This window comes from Sylvia atricapilla, chromosome 1 (assembly GCF_009819655.1).
Source record: "Sylvia atricapilla isolate bSylAtr1 chromosome 1, bSylAtr1.pri, whole genome shotgun sequence".
In the NCBI taxonomy this organism is placed as follows: Eukaryota; Metazoa; Chordata; class Aves; order Passeriformes; family Sylviidae; genus Sylvia; species Sylvia atricapilla.
The window spans coordinates 119,433,801-119,454,947 of record NC_089140.1 but is presented as its reverse complement, the minus strand read 5'-3'; the positions used below and the strand labels follow the sequence as shown (position 1 = coordinate 119,454,947).

At 40.9% G+C, this 21,147-nt stretch overlaps 1 long non-coding RNA gene across 1 annotated transcript; it reads right to left on the bottom strand.

The window, feature by feature from the left end:
* Positions 1-9,181: 9,181 nt before the first annotated feature.
* Positions 9,182-10,754, bottom strand: LOC136370851 (uncharacterized). The gene is made up of 2 exons (XR_010745251.1): positions 10,521-10,754; positions 9,182-9,274 (listed from the first exon to the last, which is right to left on the bottom strand). It is a non-coding gene; the product is annotated as an uncharacterized lncRNA (long non-coding RNA).
* Positions 10,755-21,147: the final 10,393 nt, after the last annotated feature.

Below are 21,147 nucleotides of genomic sequence, written 5' to 3'. Positions count from 1 at the left end.
TCTGGTTAAGCTGGAAAGGCTGCAGCCAAGATATTTCCCACTTAGCCTTCATCAGGGAAAGGGTCAAAAAAGGCCAGTGTGTTTAAGCAGGGCACAGGATGGAACAGAACAAAACTTCCTATGAAAAAGATTAGGTTCACATTTTTTGGTCTTCATTAAAGCTATTCCACATCTCTCCATGCTTTCGTTTAAAGCAGTTTCTTGACAGCACTGAACACAAGATCTTAAAATATCTTTTTGTCAAAAGATAAAAGTGTAAATGGAAAGCAATTTGTGTACTGTACACAAAACAGGGAAAAGTATAAAGGATGCATAAGAAACAGAAAAGAGAAATAATACCTTTAGCCTTAGTGAATTATATAATCAGTGGTATGCAAGGTAACCATCTACCCCGTGTACTTTCATGTACATGTACTCTAAGCTGAACAGTTACCAGGGTATATGTGGCTTTACCAAAGTGGGAAATTTTTGTTTTATATGAAGCTTCTAAGGAAGAAAGAATTTTCTTCAGGAACTACAAGAGAGATGGAAATTATTGTCTACAGGTATGTAATTTTCAAACTGCTTAGAAAACAAAATAGCTCTGCTTTAACACTCTCACCTCCCTGTGTCCATTACAGCAACTACAGTTACTGGACAATAGAATATAATCCATGGTAAATGCCACACTCAGGATTTCTCCTAGAAGAACTGATAAATATAACTTTGAGCAGACTGATATGTGAATGGATCAACAATATGTGCAACAAGCACACAGAAATGCTGCTGAGAGAGAAAAAGGATGTCTTTTCGTTCCATCCTCCACTCACCAAATCTGCTCTGCCTTTCTTTGGGATATCTATCAGTCATGATTCAGATTTCTGTTCTGTCTGTTTTAGAAGTTCCCTACTCTCAGTCTAATATGTGACATCTCTCTTGCCCTATACTGTCAGCATGGCACTTTCTTGCCCACCTCAATTTTCATCCTTGATTGTTCACTATCATTGTTCCTATTAACTGTATATATATGTTGGCAATTCAGGATGAAGTGGGGCAAAAATCTTCAAACAATGACAGTGGCCCACACAGAGCTTTGAAGATAAGGACTGAGGCATGGACTCGTCGTTTCTTAGCAGATGTGACTCAGCAAGGTGTCTGGAAGAGACGGGTAAGGCATGCTAGGAGACCTGCTCTCCCTCCCTGTGTTAGGCTCTCATCCAAAATAACGGCAATACTTTTTTTAGAGATGAGCTGTTTGACAGTTGGGTATGACTTCAAAAACCCAGACTCATAAATACATGCATTACTGAGATCAATTCCAAACTGAAAAGCCCAGCAGATTCATCTGTTGTAAGCAGAGAAACACAGCAACTTTGCCAGCCGCTGGTGGCTGGAGACTAAAACAAACCAGAGAATAGTTCAAATAGCTACCAGAATCAACACTCTGGTACTCCACATGTATGTGTCTCTCTTCCACTGTCATGGCAGCATTACATGGTAGTTCAGGCTTCAGAACTGAGCCATGATACTGCAGCAAATGCAGAACGGTTGAGTTACTGTTGTTATCTGAATGGTCTGTGACTGGAGGGCAAATACCCTTGCGGGAAATGAAAATTTGTTCTGTGCTGTATGTTGCCCTGGGGCTACCAAGGTTTGTGCATGAATAATCTCCAGCAGAGGAGTGAAGCAGACAGGTCACTGCAGCAGCATTACTCATCTGAACTTGAGCTGCCAATGCCCATACTGATGGCCTCATTAAAGTGTACGTGGTATGTAGGAAACAGCTTTATTCAAAGCAGCCTTGAACCAGCACCCAAAAGCAGTGTGATAGGTATATGAATATGATTGCAGAACTCCTTCAACACAGATTCAAGCTCCTCAGCAAGTGATTCTCTCCAATGACCCTCTGGATTTCTTAACAACTAAGGATTCTTACACCACATATAAAAGGAGGAATGCACAAAGTACACAAATATTCTCACACTGTAAATACTCTGCAGCTACCAGAAAGAGCAGTGAATTCTCCAGCCTTACATACAAGGTGCACAGGGTCCTCAAAACACACAATATCAAGATACAGTTGCACAATGTCACCTGTCCAAGACAGCATATACATCAGTTCTACTTAGCCATGTCCTTGTTTTATCTGGCTTTTGTAGACTACTTTGCATGTTGGCAACCACTATCCTCTCTAAAGGTTTCACAGGATTTGATAGATGTCCTCTTTGTGCTATAGATATCCATGGTACCCAAGGCCAAAACAAATAGCTGTAACACAGACCTATTTCTTGAGACATAGAAATACTGCATCTCAAACACTTCACAAGTTGATGCTATGCAAAACCGTGCAAAATTTCTGGAGAGTGTTTGCAGAGCAATTTATTGAAAGACAAAACTGGATGTGAGCTGCAAAGGATGGAAAAAGTCTGAAAAAATGGTTTATCTCTTTCAATACCTCTCTGTAGCTGCACACCTTCCTGTGTTGAACTGCTATTTTTTTGAGGATTCTGGTGATCCCTGACTATGCATATCTCAAAGTCTCTTCATTTTGCCCTTCCTCACTTCAGAGGATCTCTGCTTTAGAGGATTCTCCATACCAAGCTGAAGGAAATCAACCCCCAAATTCAGTGGCCTTTTTCGATTAGGAGTTGAGTTGCAGAGAAATACAGCACAGGAAGCCTTTCTCTGTAAGCCCGTACACTGCAATGGACTGAAGTTTACAGTGGTATTAAAAATACCAACCTCCTACTGATATAGAGATAAAAGAAACTACTGGAATTCCTGACAGATACTTGTTTTCACTTCAGAACTTCAGCAGTAGTCTCAGTAAATCCTACCACCTCCTGGTGGCCAAGCAGACAGTGCTCCAGTCTCAGTTCATAAACTGGCCCTAGATGTATAATAGATAACAACAAGGTAAATTCAAGGTAAATATAGCTAAAATAAAATAGCGGGGAATGACACCAAAGGAACCTTTGCTCAATATTCCTACAAAGGTTGGATTAATGCAGAATTCTTTACTGTCACAAAGTCACCAAAACCCAAATATTATTCTAAAATCTATGATTCTTAGCATTTTTGCAGTCCTTGGGGGAAAAAAAAAAAAAAAAAAGTGTTACTTAAAAGGCATCCTGTGCTGGTTATTTACAGGATGTTCAGTTTATTATTGCACTACTATTCTCTAATTTGTGACTGGCATGCCCCTAGGCAGTCAAGTCAGTGGGAGATAATCTTCAATAGATTTAGCACAGGTAGACCCAGAAACATGGGTCCTGAATGTTTTACTTTTCTCTCTTTCTTCTTATTCTTTGTCCAACATCATAATCCTCTAAGATAATTCATTATTCCTCATTGTGATTTTACTGCTTGTAGGCACCATCACTAGCATTTCTGATTCTGCTGAGCTTTTCTACCCCACACACCTTTGAAAAATTCTTGAAGTAACAACACTGAGTGATTTTTAAAACATTTTTCTGTAACCTATATAATTTACATTCACTTTTTAAATTTTTTTTTCCAGCATAACCCAGCAATAAAGGAGGTAACACTGTAGTGGAGTACAGTGTTCCATTTCTACAGTCAGTATCAAAATTACATTTAATCTTAGTGTCAAGATCTCTTCAAGTGAATAATTTCTCTGGGGGTCAAATGAAAGACCTGCTTCATGCATTCTTCTGTGCAAAGTCTAGGAAACACTTTAAAGAGCACCTACACCTTGATGGAGGAATTAAATCACAGTTGTTTAAATACAGCGTTTATCCATGGCGTTGCTCATCTGTGGGCTAACCAAGAAACTCAAGATGATATCAAGTTCTTCCAGGTTAAGCTCCTTAGCAATCTTTGCAAAGCAAGCAAACTTCATCCCTACATATGGAAAGAGGCAGGTGCCTTTGAAGATTTACAGAAGGAAATCCTGCTTTCCTAACTGCAGTGCCTCGAGGTCTTCAGGGGCACTCTCTTCATTGATCAGAGAGGGAACGTGCCTTTAGGTAGCTGCTGTATAAGTATTTAAGACCCAAGGGGCACCTTGGCTATGCAGGCTGGATCCCACCCTCAGAATCTCATTCACCTTTTTAAAGCAGGAGCTGAGCAGGCATTTCTGTTTCTTTCCTCTTTTCTCTCCACATCACTTATTAGCTACTCCCCCAAAGCCTAGTTGTTGGGTTAGAAAATGACCAGAAATGGTAAGAGAGGACTTTCCATATTCTGAGTGTCACTGCAGCTATTCTCTAAATGGGTTGTACAGATATCTGGGTATCTGTACTGCTCACAGTCCCCTAAAGCACTGGCCATGTTTCCCCTCCTCACCCCAAGCCACCAGCTCCAACCACTTTCATTGTTCCATGGGGATCCTCTGTCCACTTCCTGAGATGAACCAACTCAGTAGGCAGGCAGCCAACAGAACTTCCCACTGCTCTGATGAGTTCATTCAGCACTCCAGGAGGTGAGCCAAGAGCCAAACCTGGCACAAGGAAGGAGATGGGAACACACTGCTGGAGGCAGAGGATGGGAGGATCAAGGATGGGTTTCTCCAGGGCAGCAAGCTATTCTACTGTCTGAGAGGAGTCAAGAAACCTCACCCTCTGTTGCAATAAAACCTCTTTAACAAAATGGGAGTTATCAGACGACCGATCAGAAATTTCAGGGGGAACTGATTACAGTAAACCTCAGGAAAAAAAGTTGGGTTGTTTTAATTGCCAGGCACAACATGCACAAACCCACCTTGTTCACACAGCCTGCATGCATTTACATAGGGAGATTTGGGATTTCTGTTAGTTTCCTTCATGTTTCTGGAGCTGCATGCAAGCCAGCTGTCTCAGCAACCAGGAGGATTAGGTTTAAAAAACCAGAAACCAGAGATCTGAACTTCTCACGTTATATCTTGACTCTTACACTTGAAGCTTTACAAAGAAGGCTAAAAATCTTCAGACTACTGATAAAAGTCAGGAGAGTTGGCAGTTTTGCAGACATTTACAGGCTTGGCAACACTTTTTTCTGTTTTTAAGTGAAAACAGACAAAATAGCGCACATGGTAGAATAACGAACATCTTGGCACATTGCAATTACAATGCTGGAACAGACCACTATTCAGTTTTAATAGATGCCTTTGAGAAAAACAATCCCCTGTGTTCAGCTCCCTGTTACATTTATTCTCCAGAACTCTAGTGCCAAAAGCTTCCCCATCTTGTCTGTGGGCTTTCCAAACAGAGTTCACCTCCTGTGAAGCAGCACAAAAATACAGCTGCTGTCAAGCAGCTCCTCTCCTTGCTAAGATGGGTTAGAGTCACATCATAGAGAAATGGCAGTATGCAGTGCCATAATTACATTCAAACCAGGAGAGGATTTTTTTTTTTTAGAATACAACATCATTGACTTTCTCGTCTTTTGCTCCATATAGAAATTCCATGAAGTATTCTACGAATAATCTAGCACTGATCTACAGCCTGGATTTCTCTAGCCCAGTACCACATCTAGAAATCTGCCAGTATATATTCCAGCAATACTGCTAAATTTGCAGATATAAATACTACAATGCAAGCTTATATTTAACTGCTAGTTAATTTTTTGCTATGAAAGAAATAAAGAAAAAAAAAAAGGAAATCATGATAAAACTTGGGTGTAAGGGTCAACTATTGCAAAAAATGTTTCAGTGTAACCAAACCACCAGTGATGGTTATTACTGGGAAGGTTCAGAGCACACAGTAACAGATTAATAGAGCACACAGTAACAAAGGCTTACTAACCTTTTCAGCAAATTCTGAAAATGGATACTAAAGTTCTGGGAAAATTACTGGCACTAAATCTGCTGCTTGCATAAACCATAAGATGAAACAAGTATTAGTTTTATCAGAAAAAAAATTCTAAAGACACTTAAAATTAAAATGGAATTATTCTCACCAGTTAACTTTTGAGTATGAACAAGCAATGCTAGACAAAGATCTTGCAGGGGCTCTCAAAAGCAGTCTACTGACATAACTGAAATATGCTAAAATAATTCAGCTAAAAAGAGTCTGATTTGGCTATTAATTCATTAATTGCTGTGCTGCATTCTGAGGTGACACTGCTTAGAGCCTTGAGCCTTTCCACTTTACAGCGTCCTCTCCAAGCACATGACAGCATTGAACTTGCCCTTCTTGGTAAGAATACCAATGGATTTACTGCACTCTGATCATATGGTAATGATGAATTAGTGTTGGAGCAAGAAAAGTGAAAGACAAAAAAAATCCGAGAGGGGCTGGAGAGAATATGACACTGCTGATGCAGCTGGAAAGGCAGAGTGATGGCTTAAGGCTTGTTAAAGGCAGAAGCAGAATGAACTTGCTGCCACTGCTAGGGCACAGCACAGGGGACTGTACACTCTCCCACTCCCTTCCACTGCTGCTTTCTACGCATGGCAAACTGCTCAGGGATAAGGTCTACAGGTAACTGCAGGGCAGGGACAGCCACAACTCAATGGATTGTTCACTATGTACATACTTCACCTCTACTTCATCTGTAGAACACCTAGTGCAGCTCTACCTGTGATGGAGGTGTTAGGAAACTGTAGTGTGAGGGAGGCAACTGTGTCTTACGGGTGTCACAGAGCTCTCTTGTGAGCTGTGCCATTCAGTGCCTTCTGATTTAATATCCTCAAAATCTCCAAAGATGGCAGTTCAAATTTAAACAGGCATTCTGAAAAGACACTCTTGATCCCATTATCAGTGTCGTGGATGGGATTACAATGGGGGTGGTAATGGTGGAAATGTTTTAGGAGAGATCTAGTATCAACAGCAGGAGTGGCCACTAATTGGATTCTTTCTGTGTCACCGCAGAGTTGTCACGGGACCCTTGCTCTCTGTTGAACACTGCAGCTCTCAAGGCGCTCAGAAAGGAGCTTTCTCAATTGTTATCACATCAGTCTGCCTTCCCACTCAAACACAAATCCCCCAAAGCTCTTTCTAAAGCCAAGGAAATCATGGAACCCATGACTCCCATGACATCTGCAACAAGTGTCCTGCCTCATCAGTGTGAGAATGGGCCCTGACATTACATAAGGCTCAGACTCCTGATCCTGCATGAACATTTAGCCACACACACACACATATATATATATATATATAATATCAAGTGCAGGATGTAGGTTAAACAAAGCTAGATAAAAAAAAACAAAAAACGCAAACTGTCAAAATAGTCTGCAATAAAGTGTTTCTAGCCAGAACAGAATTTGCAAATATTTCAAAATATTTTTTTCCATAGCTGTCTAACATCCATCGAAGTGTGGATTTTATAATGGCTTGCACATTTAGGAACAATGTCCCCAGCAACACAACATTTTAAATAAGCAGTTTTTATGAGTTCCTGACTGGAATAAGAGTGGTTAAAATAATTTTCACACTGTTACTTGCAATCTCTAGGATACTTCTGGGTTTCTACATGCATTTTTTTCCTAACGACCTCTAATTTAGCCTACTTTTTGAAGGTGCATTTACATGCCATTTGGAAACTCACCAAGGGTTTTTTTTTTTTTTTCAATGTAAATTACAGCAATCATAATTAATTTTTTTCCTCTGAAACAGAGACAAAAATCAATGAAAGGCCAAGGAGACATGCCAAGAAGCAAAAACTGAAGTTGTATATTGTGATGTAACAAGCTCACCCACCTCGATTATAAAGTGCTAAGAAGAGGAAGCCCCTGACAAGCAATAAACTGACACATAATTAAGACAATTCAGGGCAGAACACATTCTGGCTGGAAAACATTTTTTTGTGCTCGAACTGCTCAGAGCAGTGTGAGAAAAAAACCCAAAAAACAGGGTGACATGTTGAAAACTCTAAGAAGACAATAAGTATCCCACCTAATCTTCACTAGCTGGGGGAAAAAGAAACACACCAGCTTTTGTGCAGTGCAGGTTGCCTCACATCACAAACAGAGTTGATAGTACAGACATGCCTGGTATGTTCAGCATTCCATATCAAGCGAAGATGAATTAGCCGCAACAAAAATGTGTTACAGCTTTCATGCAGCAGTTTATGGATTTTTTTGTACCTCTGGAATTTTTTACCTTGAGCATATCATGGAACTTGTACTGTCTCAGATCTTTTCCTAAGATTATGTTTATCTCAGTGTGAGGAACATCTTTGTGAGCTCTGAACACTTTTACAGCTGCTAGGATGCTAATGGGAACTTCATGTGTGTACCCAGCACAAGTGCTCTCAGGAAAAAAAAAAACGCCAATGTCAAAGGAAGGTATGTAGAAGTCACCATAAATATGTCTTTGAATGTTTACCATCTGGAACACTAGATTACATTTTGACAAGAAGCTGGACTGCCCCGTGGGCATTGTCTTTTAAACAGCCCCATCATTATAAAGGAAGGAAAAACATGATTTGCTGTTCCTAGTTTTTCAGCAAGATTTTCTGGCAGTGCTAGAGAAACTAGTTTGCTTTGTGTTTTTTTTTGTTTTTTTTTTTTTTTCCTTAGTAAAACAATACCAAGTTGGGCATGTGTAATTAGCTATATGCCCTTTCTTTAAAAAAGCATGGTTTCTTGTAGATCATCTGATCTGTGATCCAGTGATACCCACAAAGCAGGATAGGTTTCAGTTAGGCAGTGACAGCAGCAGGCTCTGCAGCTCACAGTGCTGCATCTTAGCTTTGCTGAAAATCTGTGTGCTGAACTGGTGCATTGAGCTTCTCACAGGACACACTGGGAGAAAGAGGAGAAATCCAATATACAAGATTTTAACGTAGAGCTATAATGAGGTTTTCCTTTGGTTTTGTTTTTCATTTGAAGCTTGTAAAAGTTTCCATCACTTTTCACAATGAGAAAGTGTAGACTGAGAGAAAAACCCCAAATGGTCAAATTTATTCACATAAATCTTGGTCTGGTTGTGCAGTGATTTGGGGGCTTTAGCTAATTCTCTGTTTCAAATTGCTGTGGATGACTTCTGAGGACATATTCATACTAAAGAGTGTGTTTCAAAATACAAGCTGAGAACAACCTGTAAAGAGGCCAAATAGTCTGTTCAAGGACAAAAAGTTAACATAAAAGTTGGTTTGAGGCAAAAATACATGTGCAACATGAAACATGGGTTTATAGGCATCATTATACAGTTGAATACCGAAATCACAAAGCACCAGCTATAAATCCCCTTGCTCAGCCTACTAAATGGATCTTATTTCAGAGCACATTATATACAGTATTATATATAGAATATCTCACCTGTAAGTGGTGAGGACAGTGTTAGATTTCTTTCGCAAGTAGGAGGCCAATAATTCATAAGCACCAGAGCTATGTGACAGTTACTGTGAAGATCTGTTATGGTGCAAAAAGGAGCAAATAATTTTGTTACTCTGCACAGAAAAACAGCATATACATACAGCAAATTTTAAACTGAACACCCCCGGACCAAATAAAAGGAAAGAAAATCCATCCTCTAATTTCTCCATCTAGATCATTTAGAATAAAACAATGAATACATCTTTTCTGATAAGCTAATATACTGTAATTAGTGATAACATTTCTGATTTAGTTAATTTGCTGGGCTTCCCACACTCCAGACATCAATGAACTTAATAGCGGAATTAAATGAAAATGATAGCAGAGTACTTCCATAACTAATTTCTAATTATATTTCTGCCCCTCTTCCTTCCTAAACATAAATTTTTGCCTACTTCCAATTAACACTTCAGATCGCTAGTTTAGAACCTATAAATATAGCGAGTCTTTAATGATCCATTATAGTGATGCTACTTAGTTTTCAATGACTTGTAAAACTTTCACAAACAGATCTGCAAATGAATTACATCCATCTGCTCTGCTGCAGCTGCAAGAGCAGCATTACATTGTACGCTGCCTTTCCCCACTTTCCTGATTTTCTCTTAACTTTATGCCCGTGTGTAAGCCAAACCATCTCGATGCCTATTATGAGGAGCCCAGGCAGGTCTCTATAAAGGAGTCTTCAAACTTTACAGACATCTCAAACGCACTTTCAAAACAGTCTGGTTTGCCTCCCAGCTGAGCCCCAGACAGGCTGCACGCCGCTGAAGCATCCTGCTCACAACCTAGGGAAATACTCTGCCGCGGCTCTTTCTCCCGCCCTTGCAGGCAGTTTCCACGGCTCGGCTGGAGCACGGAGGCGTTTGCACCCGCGGACTCAGCGGGTCCCACCCGTGCCCGGCTGCCGCTTCCCCCGCACCGCTCCGGGCACACACGTGTGCGCCGAGCGCGGAGCCGTGCCTGCGGGGGGAGCAGAGGAGGCACCCGCAGGGCTGGGATACACCGCTCCAGGGGAGATTTTCCAATCTACACCTCGGAAAGCGTGACCTTAGCGGCGTTAAGAGCGTTAGCTCTATGAAGACAGCCAAGCATCAGGCTGTGCTCGCTGTTATCTGTCAGCCGTACAATAGCAGCATTGATAAGGCAGCAGCAACTGGCTTTGACAAGTGTGCTGTGCTAGCATTCCTCTGAAAACCGTGAAGAAAAAAAGGAGAGAGAGAGAGAGAGGGAGAGAGAGAGAGAGAGAGAGAGAGAGAGAGGCATGAGGTGCCTTTTACTTTACCTGAACAAAGTGTGGGGTTTTATTTTTCCCTCTGAGCTGCTGGAAACGATTCTTCCCGTCTCTCCCCCAGAGCTAGGTATTTCTTCTTTCGCTTGCAGCTCACACTTGGGGAAGACCACACAGCTCCAGCGAGGCTGCCTCTCTCCCCTAATCCCCACTCGAGTGTGATGACACACACTAACCCCAACCATCTGTTGAAACACGTCCTCAAGCACTCAGCACAGTGGTGTGTCAAGACGGGCTGCCCAATCCAATCGCTGGGGTTGGGTGGCTCTTAAGGAGCTGGAGGCAGAGACAAGGGCAGAAACTATAAGGCTGAGAACTCTTTAGCAAAGTAACCTGAGATTTTGAGAAAGGGCTGCTATTGAAAAAAAGAGCAGAAGGGGGAGGTACTCGCGGGAAGGTAGAGGGAGTGGATTAGTCTGGTGGCCAGTTGTGTAACTTCTCACAACTCCTTGTATTCCCAAGGGACCGCTGGAACCCCTTCGCAGTGGGATGCACAGACGCACAAGAGCAACACTAAAATGTATTTTTTTTTTTTTTTTATGGCGGGTCTATTGAGGGCAATCTCCTCCGAGAGACGCCTTTCTAAAAGAGATAAAGGATGCAGTTTGAAATCCTGATAAAGTGCTACTGCGGGAATCGTTTGCACGGCGATGTGACATCTGCATCCCGAAATCCCAACTCCTTACCGTGCCGCGGTTACCCCGTGGCTGCTTCCAGCCTTCCTGGGAGAACGGCGGAGAGAGGCTAGAGGAAAACCGGGGCGAGGGGCGAAGCGGGGAGAAGAGGGGACATCCGAAGAGCAAATATTTCTGCCTCTGCACACAGACATCTGCGAGTCCTTGCCCCGAGCCCGCGCCTCCCGGGACGCGGGGCGCCGCCTCTGCTCCCCGGCGCGCTCAGCGCTCGGTGGCCCAGCGGCACACGCCGCTCGCCCGCCCGCGGCTGCTGCGGCCCCCGCTCCGCGCCCGCGGCGCTGCTCTGACAGCTCCGGCCCCGCTCCGGCCCCGGCTGCCGCCCCCGGGCCGGGAAGCTGCCACCAGCCTGTTGCTCCCCCCTTCCCACCCGCTTCCGCCACCGCCCCGCAGTGTCCTGCGGGATGCGGCCGCAGCTTCGGGAGCGCTGCCCTTCCCTTGGGGACCCGTCACCCCCCTGCCGGGGCCGGGGCTCCGGGCAGCGCCGCGGCAAGTCTGGACTGCGTCTAGTCTGTACCTCAGTTTCCCTCGCCACAAAGCAAACATTATCACATCTTCCTCCCCCTCACGGACACTGCCAGGAAAAATCCACTAATTTACAGAAGATGTCCGGGAAGGATAGATAAGGGACACAGAAAAGCTGCTAAGTGCCAAAGAAACAGTTCTTTCCCCTCCCTGTAATAGGATAGCGTGGAAGAGAGACTTAAAATCTCAAGGGTTTTTACCTCATTACCAAGTGCCTGACTTGACACTTGCATTAAATCTACATTTCACATTATGACAGATGCTGTGTTTTCTTTGAACTGAAAGGGAAGGACGTTGTTTTGGCATTAAAAGTTACTCTGAAAGTGTTAACATCCAACTTGAAGAAAGGTTTGCAATTGTGAAAAGACACACTCTGCCCAGCTATATGAAAGCCATATGAGAGTCTTGAAATGTTGATTTGGCTTACTCATTCTTTAATACCTTACACAAGCCTGTTTCTCAAAGACTAGTGGCAAAGTGAATACTTAATAAAATGTGAGATTCAAGAGCTGGGGTCTGAGCCCAGATAGCTGTTAGCAAAGCTGGCCTGGAAAAGAAAGGAAAAAGAAGAAACTGTAGTCACAACTGTATTTGACTAAATTCTTCTCCAAAGTGATGATACAGTGTCTGTTTCATCCTATTACTGTGAAACTGCTATCACAGATGTTTGGTATCCACTAAAACACTACTCCCTAATCTGCTAATTCCAGATAAATAAACAGCTGAATAATATTTTCAACAATAATATGTGGTGAAGTAGAGATGCAACTACTGTCCCTGGGGTATTGTAAGATTCCTAATGTTGCCAATTATATCTTCAGGGCAAGGGTTTGGTTTGATTTTGTTTCATTCTAGCAGACTGTGGTCTGTAAACAGGCTGGATAACCTTACATACTCAAAAAGCCCAGGAGACTTTATTGAGATCATTTGCATTTTCTTTAGCCGTACTTCTTACCAGTATTGTATAGTAACTGCATTAAAAATTTATAGTGATCAAAGATGTGCAGTATCAAAAAGCCCCTCAAATTGTGCTGCATCATCCTGTGTACTGACTTATTTTCTAAAATGCAGCTCACTTCACAGATGGTCTATTTTTTGTTGGTCAGATGAGAGGCAAATTCAGCAGAGTTCAGCCTCTAACCAACATGAATGACAGTTATGTGCATACAATTATTTTATGTTTCAATGTGTATATGCTTACCCAATGTTGTGCATTATATCTTAGTATATTTATACATAAGCAAGTTACTGAGTATCTGTGTGACAAACAGGCCCAGATCTCAAGGGTTTTTATGCTGTGTAAATCAGGGATGCCTCTGCTGATGCCTGTCAAGTCACAATACTGTACAATTGAGATCTTTAAAAGGTCCTCTAATTTAGTGTTTTGAATGCAGACACACACCCACACCAACATTTCTCTTCAAAGATTCTGCAATGACTCGAAATACCAATTTTCATCTTTATAACCAACGTTAGCAATAGCCCTCGAACATCACGCATGATCATGTTTGCACTTAAAAGCTACTGCTGATGTTGCGGGATAATTTAACTGCTACTTGTGTGACTACAGCCAGATTTAGTTTTCTGTAACAGCTTATAACAGACTTTTCCACCACTTCTCTATGCACACTGCCATCTGCAAAGAGTTTAGGTTTTAAAGGCTGAAATGAAAGCTGCACTGGAGGAGCCATACCCGAAATGCTGTTAAAATTATGCATCATAAAACAGGTTCTCAAGTTGACTGTCAAACCCTTGAACTCTTGCTAAGGTCAGGCTGCCCCCACTCACATAAGACTTTTAGCAAAGTGAATAATGCTTTATGCAAATAACTCAAGACAATCCTAATATGCATGATTAATTGTAGGTAATTGTGATACTGAGAAATAGTCACTCCTGTTTTGTTCCCACAGATAACATGTCCCTCACATAATAGTTCCAGTTGGTTTCCATGGTAGCCAACAGCATCTTTAAGCCAGGGTACTGAGGTTCTGTCTGTGTTGCCTAGACTTTATCCCACCACCTTTTCTCCAGCACAAACAGCCTTGGCAATTTTGTGTGTCAGTGTGAATAATCACTGCACATAATCATATAAGCACATAATCACACACATGCACCTCTGCTCAAGAATCTCATGTAATTCTCAACACTGGCATTTTCAGCTCTCAAAAGTAATTAAAGGGATTTTTTCCTGATTCCTGCAGCAACCTCAGTCTATCTCTCCTGCCAATATGAATGGAAGATGACTTTTTATTTCCTTGAATCATTTTACGTGCACCCTGGATTCAATTATTTTTGAAGAGTTATATAGGAACCAAAAGAGGTTCTAGAACATGACTATAAATTCACAGACAAGTTTACTGTTAAATTCTAGCTTGAAATATACTCATGCTCCTGTTGAGTTTCAATGATATCTCATCGATAATGAGATATAATAAAAAAACCTGTATTAGTTAATACAGGTTTTTCAACTGTATTAACTAATAAAATATTTCTGTGCAAATATTCTGAATTGCAAAGAAAAGCTAAATAATTAAAAAACAATTTTTATTTATAAAGATTCCAGAAAATAACAGGTTCCAAGAAGTACAGAAAGATATGCTTCTTCATGCGGAGCACAGTGAAGCCTTGGAGCTACTTGCTGCAGGAGGTAGTGGGGATAAAAATTACATGTATTCAATGGTTTGGACAAGTTCATGGAGAAAAAAATTACTCACAGCAATTAAACACAAATATATAGCTTCTGGTACAGAGAATCCCTGAATCACCTGGAGTGGATCCTGGACAAATATTCTGTGCTTGTCTTATTCCTACACTTTGCCCCAATCACCTACTATTTTTCATTACTGGAGGGTGCCAAGCCTAGTATACCTATGACTTAGTGCGGCATACCTGCTCTTTCTTTCTTAAAAAAATTAACCATTGCCAGTTTGAGGGCCTCATGGAGGGTAGTATAAGAGAGATTAATTCCTTTTAAGAACTTCAGCCAAGATTTTTAGAGGTTGGCTCATAAATCCATGTTCAGGAATCTTGGTAAAAAGGGTCTGATCGAAAGTATTGAGTATACAGCAGCTGGTAGTGAAGCCAGCAGCTCCTTTTCTTTTTCTCTATATGTTGGCATTCCAAAGTCAGACATAGGCTTATGTAAAATTTGTGAGCTAAATCCCAAACAATACTCTGTGCAAAACTCTGCTTAAATGTTTCTTAACCCGGAGTCACCTGAATTCCAGAAACACATGGTTTTTAAAAAGTGTTTCGTCCATGCTGAAAGCCCAGCACAGTGCAAGACTCAGGAGTCAGGTACCCCTTCACTACAATCATCTAAATTGCTTCAGTGGCCTCTCATAACTCATCTTGAGAACTCATCAAGAATCTAACTTGGAGACCTTTGAGTGGCATTGGTAAAGATCAAAACCCTGGCCAGAAGAAAGAAGAAATAAATAATATTTAGGACATGCAACCATATACCTGCTGCGTAGCTTTCTTCTCACTGCCCCTGCTCAAAGCCATTCACCTTAACAGAATATTCCAACAGTGATTATTCTGTGCAAAAAACTATTGGAGTTAATGTACAAAAAATATTGAGAAGTTTTGTGAGTTACATACAGCACACACAAAAATGTAGAATTCTGTATCCTAGAAGCGTGAATGTTAATCTGGGTATCAGAACAATTTCTATATTTTCATGGGCCTATACTTGTACTCTCTTTCATGTATGAAATCATACATGTGCTAGCTACAAAAAGACTGCTTTAGAAAATGCATTAAGGGCATAGTTCCAGAATCAGGATTACCCGCCTATGCATAGTTATTGTGGAATGGAGGAGTCTAGACTTCTTCAACTTTTTAAGGAAGCTCTTCTGCCCTGCTCCATCTTCTCTGGAATGGAATCAGATGGTATGGAAGTTATGCCCAGCTACAATTTGTCTTAGGTTTGCAATACTAAAAATAGTTCCCCTGAGGGGTAACCAGAAGAGAGGATAGAGTGCAGGTGAGCCAGACAAAAGATCATAATTGACTCAATTCATCACTGGGCTTTACAATTTGTCAGATTCTTGTCATCACTATCACTTGCCTCCAGAAGAAGATTAATGGTTGAAATAATTGTCAGTCTCAAATTTGTGTTTCTTCACTTACACCCCCTCTCTAAACACTTATGCTTTTTGGTTACCATTTCTTCTAAGGTAACTCCCTCATTAGTGGTTGCATAGTAATTCACTACCAAACAAGATCCCTGCAATAAAAAGGCACGTGTCTTACCCTAGCAGAAGGGCTGATTAGATTTGTCATAGCTAAACTTTTCTTTTATTATTATCCCAGAATTAAATAAAGAAGATGAAAAAAACCCAACAAATGAAAACCCGGTATATTTGTCATGTCATTCTTAGGGAAAAAGAAAACAAAGCCAGCAAAAGTTTTTCCAAGCTAGAGCCTAATATGACGACTTAATGCACCAAGAGAAGCTGTGGTTCTTCCCTTCTCAGCTGCCAGCTGGCCAAGAGTTTCAACTCCAGCACAGTAAACAAGTGATCACTGAGTCTGGGAAGAGTTCAACACACCAGACAGCTGGAAAATAGGGGCAAATACAGGCAGGAAAATCAAGATATTTAACCAGTCTGCACAAGGTAGGTGATCACATTCTCAGCAGTAGTGAACACACCAAGGAGAGAGTATATTTGGAGTCTATAAGGCTTTAAAAGTGTGAGAACTCAGAGAGCAACGTGCTCTCAGAACTTGTGCCGACTTCACGTTTTTGGACAGAGTTCAATTTCATTACTGAAAAAATTTGAGGTAAACCATCCAATACTTAACAAAAATTGAAAAAATGCCAAAAATTTAGAAGCCAGAATGTTTCATAGCTTTAAATGTTAATTATTAATAAAGTGAGGACCAGTGGTCATCTCACTCTTACACAATTATCATCTTTGCTCCTACTTAAAATTTTCAGCCTGAAAAAATTGCAAAAACAGAGAATGAACTATTTCAATGACTCAACGTAAAACTCACCAAAATCAGGAAAACTTTAATTATGAAGGTTTAATATTACTCTTCCCCCTCTGAATATGCTTCTAATATTGCACATAATCAAGGTACCACTTGCCTAAAAAAACAACTATGTTCATGATGTTGTTCTGGACAGAGCGTGGGAATACACATAGTTTAACATACAGATTCATTTTTTCCTAGAGAGTCAAGTAAGCAACAGCCCCTGTAGCCCTTTTATTTTTATAACAACAAATCCCATAACAATTTAGGAAAACATTCCATTTAACCCTTTTGTGATCTCATCTTAGACACAATGATAAGACTATTTGGGAGCAGAAAGAGCAGATATGTTGCAGAGCCAGCTATACCTCTGTGTACAGACATTTTTGTATAGTAGAAGGGACTTTTCAGTCTCACTTCCTCTGTTCTCACTGAGAAAAGAGGCCAATATGTTTAGCTTGCCTCACATATAATTAACTTCAGAGTTACACCTGCTAAGACAATTAACCTCAAAGAAATTGGCATTTTATGTAAGGACATAGAAATAAACAGGTAGGACAATGCAGCCATAATGCAGCTGGCAGATTGATTCAAGGTTCTCTTGATCATAAATCATGACATAGTCATAACACCTAAAGTAAGTATGTACCAAAGTCATAATGGAGTTTTATGTCACCAAAAGAATGATAAAGCAATATTCATTGCATGGAGAATACATTTGCTGGAGTCAAGTTTTCTTAGAGTTGTCTTAGGTGTAGCTATGCTACACGGGCGTGACTTAAATGCCAATACCCATCCATAAAAGAGTATGTGTAGACATGTATAGCTAATGTTGGTTGTTAGAATCAAATATATATGTATATAAAACATACATACATTTACACATGCTAAATTTACTAAAGTTTTGTTACTGGGACTAAATTAGGGATGTCACAGATTGAAAGCAAAGTAAAACCATAATAAACCAATATATTTAGAAACATGACCTATGGATAACAATTCAAATGTAGCTACTCTAAGAAAAAATAAGGGGAAAAAGAAGGAAAAAAGAAGGAAAGTTACCATGCCTATCCCACCAACCCAAGCCACTTGCCATTCTTTTTGTAGGTGCCAAAATCCCATAAGTTCCTCACTCTACTGCCAAAACCTCAAATTCACCTCCTGAAAACATCTATGCCTCACATCCTGTGTCAGTAAAAAAATTTAGAAAAAAAAAAGAATTGTAGAGAAAACTGAAAAGGTGAGGACTCAGTGAAAACTGAAATGTAATATTGAGAAGGGCCAAGAGAGAAGAGTTAATGTGGGGTGGTGAGCTGCTGGAAGACATTATGATTACTTTGCGGGTCAGAACTATCATTCAAGATGTATAAAAAAATCCCAGTAACAGGTGTAGGTTCTCTCTTGGTGTTGCTGAGGATGTTCAGTGCTAATGGAGTTCTCATTTCTTTCCAGGCAGAGCTGGTTTGGGCAGAGTGAGTGGTACCATCTAAGGGTTCCAATGCACAGCAGGTTTTTCAACTGCATCAACTAATTTTTCTTATGTTCTCCAAAGGATAGGCAAAATTCAGTACTGTAGCAGTGGCAGAAGGATTTGGGGGAGGAAGAAAGGAAAAAGGCATGGTACCTTGTAGAACAAGAAGGTATTAGTCAAATTTCAGAAAGCAAAAGAGGCTGAGGGCATTCAAGCTGATTGGCAGGGAGTTAAAGGGTCTCTAAAGAAAGAGTAAAGGTTTGGAGGGGCTAGGAAAAGGTCCTAGGGGAACATCCATCCTTGAGCCACTGCAAGGAGGTTTTCATAAAAGTCAGAATTTGAAAAAAAAAACAACATTGGGCTGCAGGGCCTGCTGGATGTGTCATTTCTGAAAGGCTGTGTGTCAGAAGAGAGATTCCTGACCCTTTTGCTGCTCTGTTCCTCTCTGTATTTTCTCTTAAACTGTGGCACAGGAGGATCTTGCTCTTCATCCCCATGGCTTCCCCTTTTCTCTCACAGTACCCACCACTCTCCTCCACTGCCCTTTAGCACAGCAGCCACATTCCCTCTCTCTCCTTAGACAGTCCCATGGCACTTCCCAGACTGTGAGCACTAAAGGGCAAGGGACACAGGGGAGAAGAAAGAGTCAGGACTGAAAGAGACAGAATGGAATTCCGTCTGGAAAAGCATTTTCTGCTTCTGATGCCACCATGGGCCTGAGTACCCCTTCAGGCCTGCTTTGGCTCTCCCTGTCCATACAAAACCTTCTATGGCAGCAAAGGAAAACTCCTAACAGAGAGTCTCATCTGCTGTCCTTAGGCTGTCTCTTACCCAAAATCTCCTGTCATGGCAAATGTAATTATTATTTACTCTCAGTGGTAATTTAGGGCACTGAATCTTTTCCAAGCTCATGTCAGTAAAGTTGAATTTTAGAGGGACTGGAGCAGGAAGCTGTGCTATTTGCCTGGCTGGTTTACTTTGTTTTTATTTGAATTCCATATTCGGTTGAAGGGAGGGATAAATATTTTCCCTCTTCATTCTGGTATCAATGAGTAGGAAGGTAAAACTGGTTTTGGTTAGACTAATGTAAAAGGCAGAGCTGTTCTTTCTCCTGTATTATCCTAAGGGATTCAGCATATTTTTTATAGTTGGCTCATTCTCTTCCCAAGGCTGTACACATAGTTCTAATAAAAGGACAGAAATGCCATTTTGCAACTAGTTTCGAAACTTGTTTTTAATCTGCACTTTAATAAATCCAAGGCCTTTCTAACATTTTCTTCAAACTGCATCCTATCAGAGAGTCACTGAAAAATCAGAATTTGCAGAAGAACTGTGGTAAGGGCTGTTGTTTGACACTCCAACAATTGGCCCCACGGAGGTGGCTAGGAGCTATACTACAGCTGCAGGTGATGCAGCTTCCAAGGACAAGTTCACATCCGGCAAAAACCTCTGGAAGGAAAAATCCATCCTTTTCTTTCTCTCTGCTCACACGGCTCTTGTTCTTGCTGACTCCTTTCCGTAAACATTAACCAACCACTTCGGTGGTTTTTTGAGTGGCTAAATTTTACTCAGGTTTAATCAGACCATGAAGCTACAAAAATACTAGTGCTGACACAAGAAAAAGCACAGAATCATTGAGCCAAGGGATAGGTAAAATAAGATTCATCTTCCTTCAGAGACAATCTCATCTTAAATGGGCTCAAGTTGATCTTAAAATCAAATTTTAGAACTCACAAACTCAAGACAAGTCAAACTGGAGAAACTTTGCAATGGCCACCTACTCTGGGATGGCATTAGGAACAGAAAGTGTTCTATTAATGTGCAGTTGTCCTACTATGGGATATGAGCCCTGCCCCTGAGATGCTTAATTCTCAAGAGGCAATCTTCAGATAACAAGCATTATTTTTAGGTTTTAGACCAGATGCTATTTAAACCTGTTTCATCAACAATAAAAAAGTTTCAGTGGAGTTGAGCTTGATTTCCTCATGATGATAGACTGACTGAAGTAAGAATGTCTGCCATGCTTGTTTGAGACACGAGGAGGCTGACCTTTCCTGTCAGGAAGATAGCTTGACACAGGAACTCCATAAATAACCTTCTCTTTTGCTGGAGGTGTATTCTGCCAAAGAGTGCCCTTTTGAGGACACCTTCTTTGGTTCTCAAGAAGGCTGAGAGGGTATTTTCCAGATAAATGAATATGGAGGTTTTTAAACCCACTTGTAATGGTTTTTAAACCTGATTACACCTACTGTGTGCTTTCATGACTTTGCTTCATAGGTGGTAAAGTGGCCTACCTGAAATTTCTCAGAAGAAAAAGGAACTATATTTCATATATATGTAAATACATATATGTATATATACACACCATGTTTTATTACATTTGAGATTTTTCCTATTAGTTGAGAGTCCCTGAGCAAAAAAAAAAGGCTTTTAACCTGTAGTTTTTTCAGAAGCAGCTGACAGCCTGACTAAGCTCTGTGCTTTTACAGCCTCTCCCTGCAGTGGGACCAAGCAGACAGATCATTTCACTGAAATAAATCATGCTTACCCTTCTACAAAAATTCCTTTCACACAAACCAATCCACAGCTAAGTTTTAGGATAACAGTTCCTGAATCATAAGTAGCAATGTGATGGCTGATCAATAACTGTGTCACAGAATGAATAAATAAGGATATGTCAACAAACGACTAATTGCACATCTCGATCTCTGCCTATCTTGTGTTGATGTCAAATCCCCACAAGTGAAAGTGGAGGAATTCACTGCCTAGTTTAGAAGCAATTTTGAGCTAGAGATCTGATCTGCTGTCTTGTGATCTTTCTTAGGAAAAACAAGAGAAGTATTTTATCACTGAGTGACACTAACCATTGGCATATCATCAGGCTTTTTTTAAACCTCTCCACTTCTGATGGATTTCTTATTAAAATAAAACTTGGTCATTTTTTATTGGG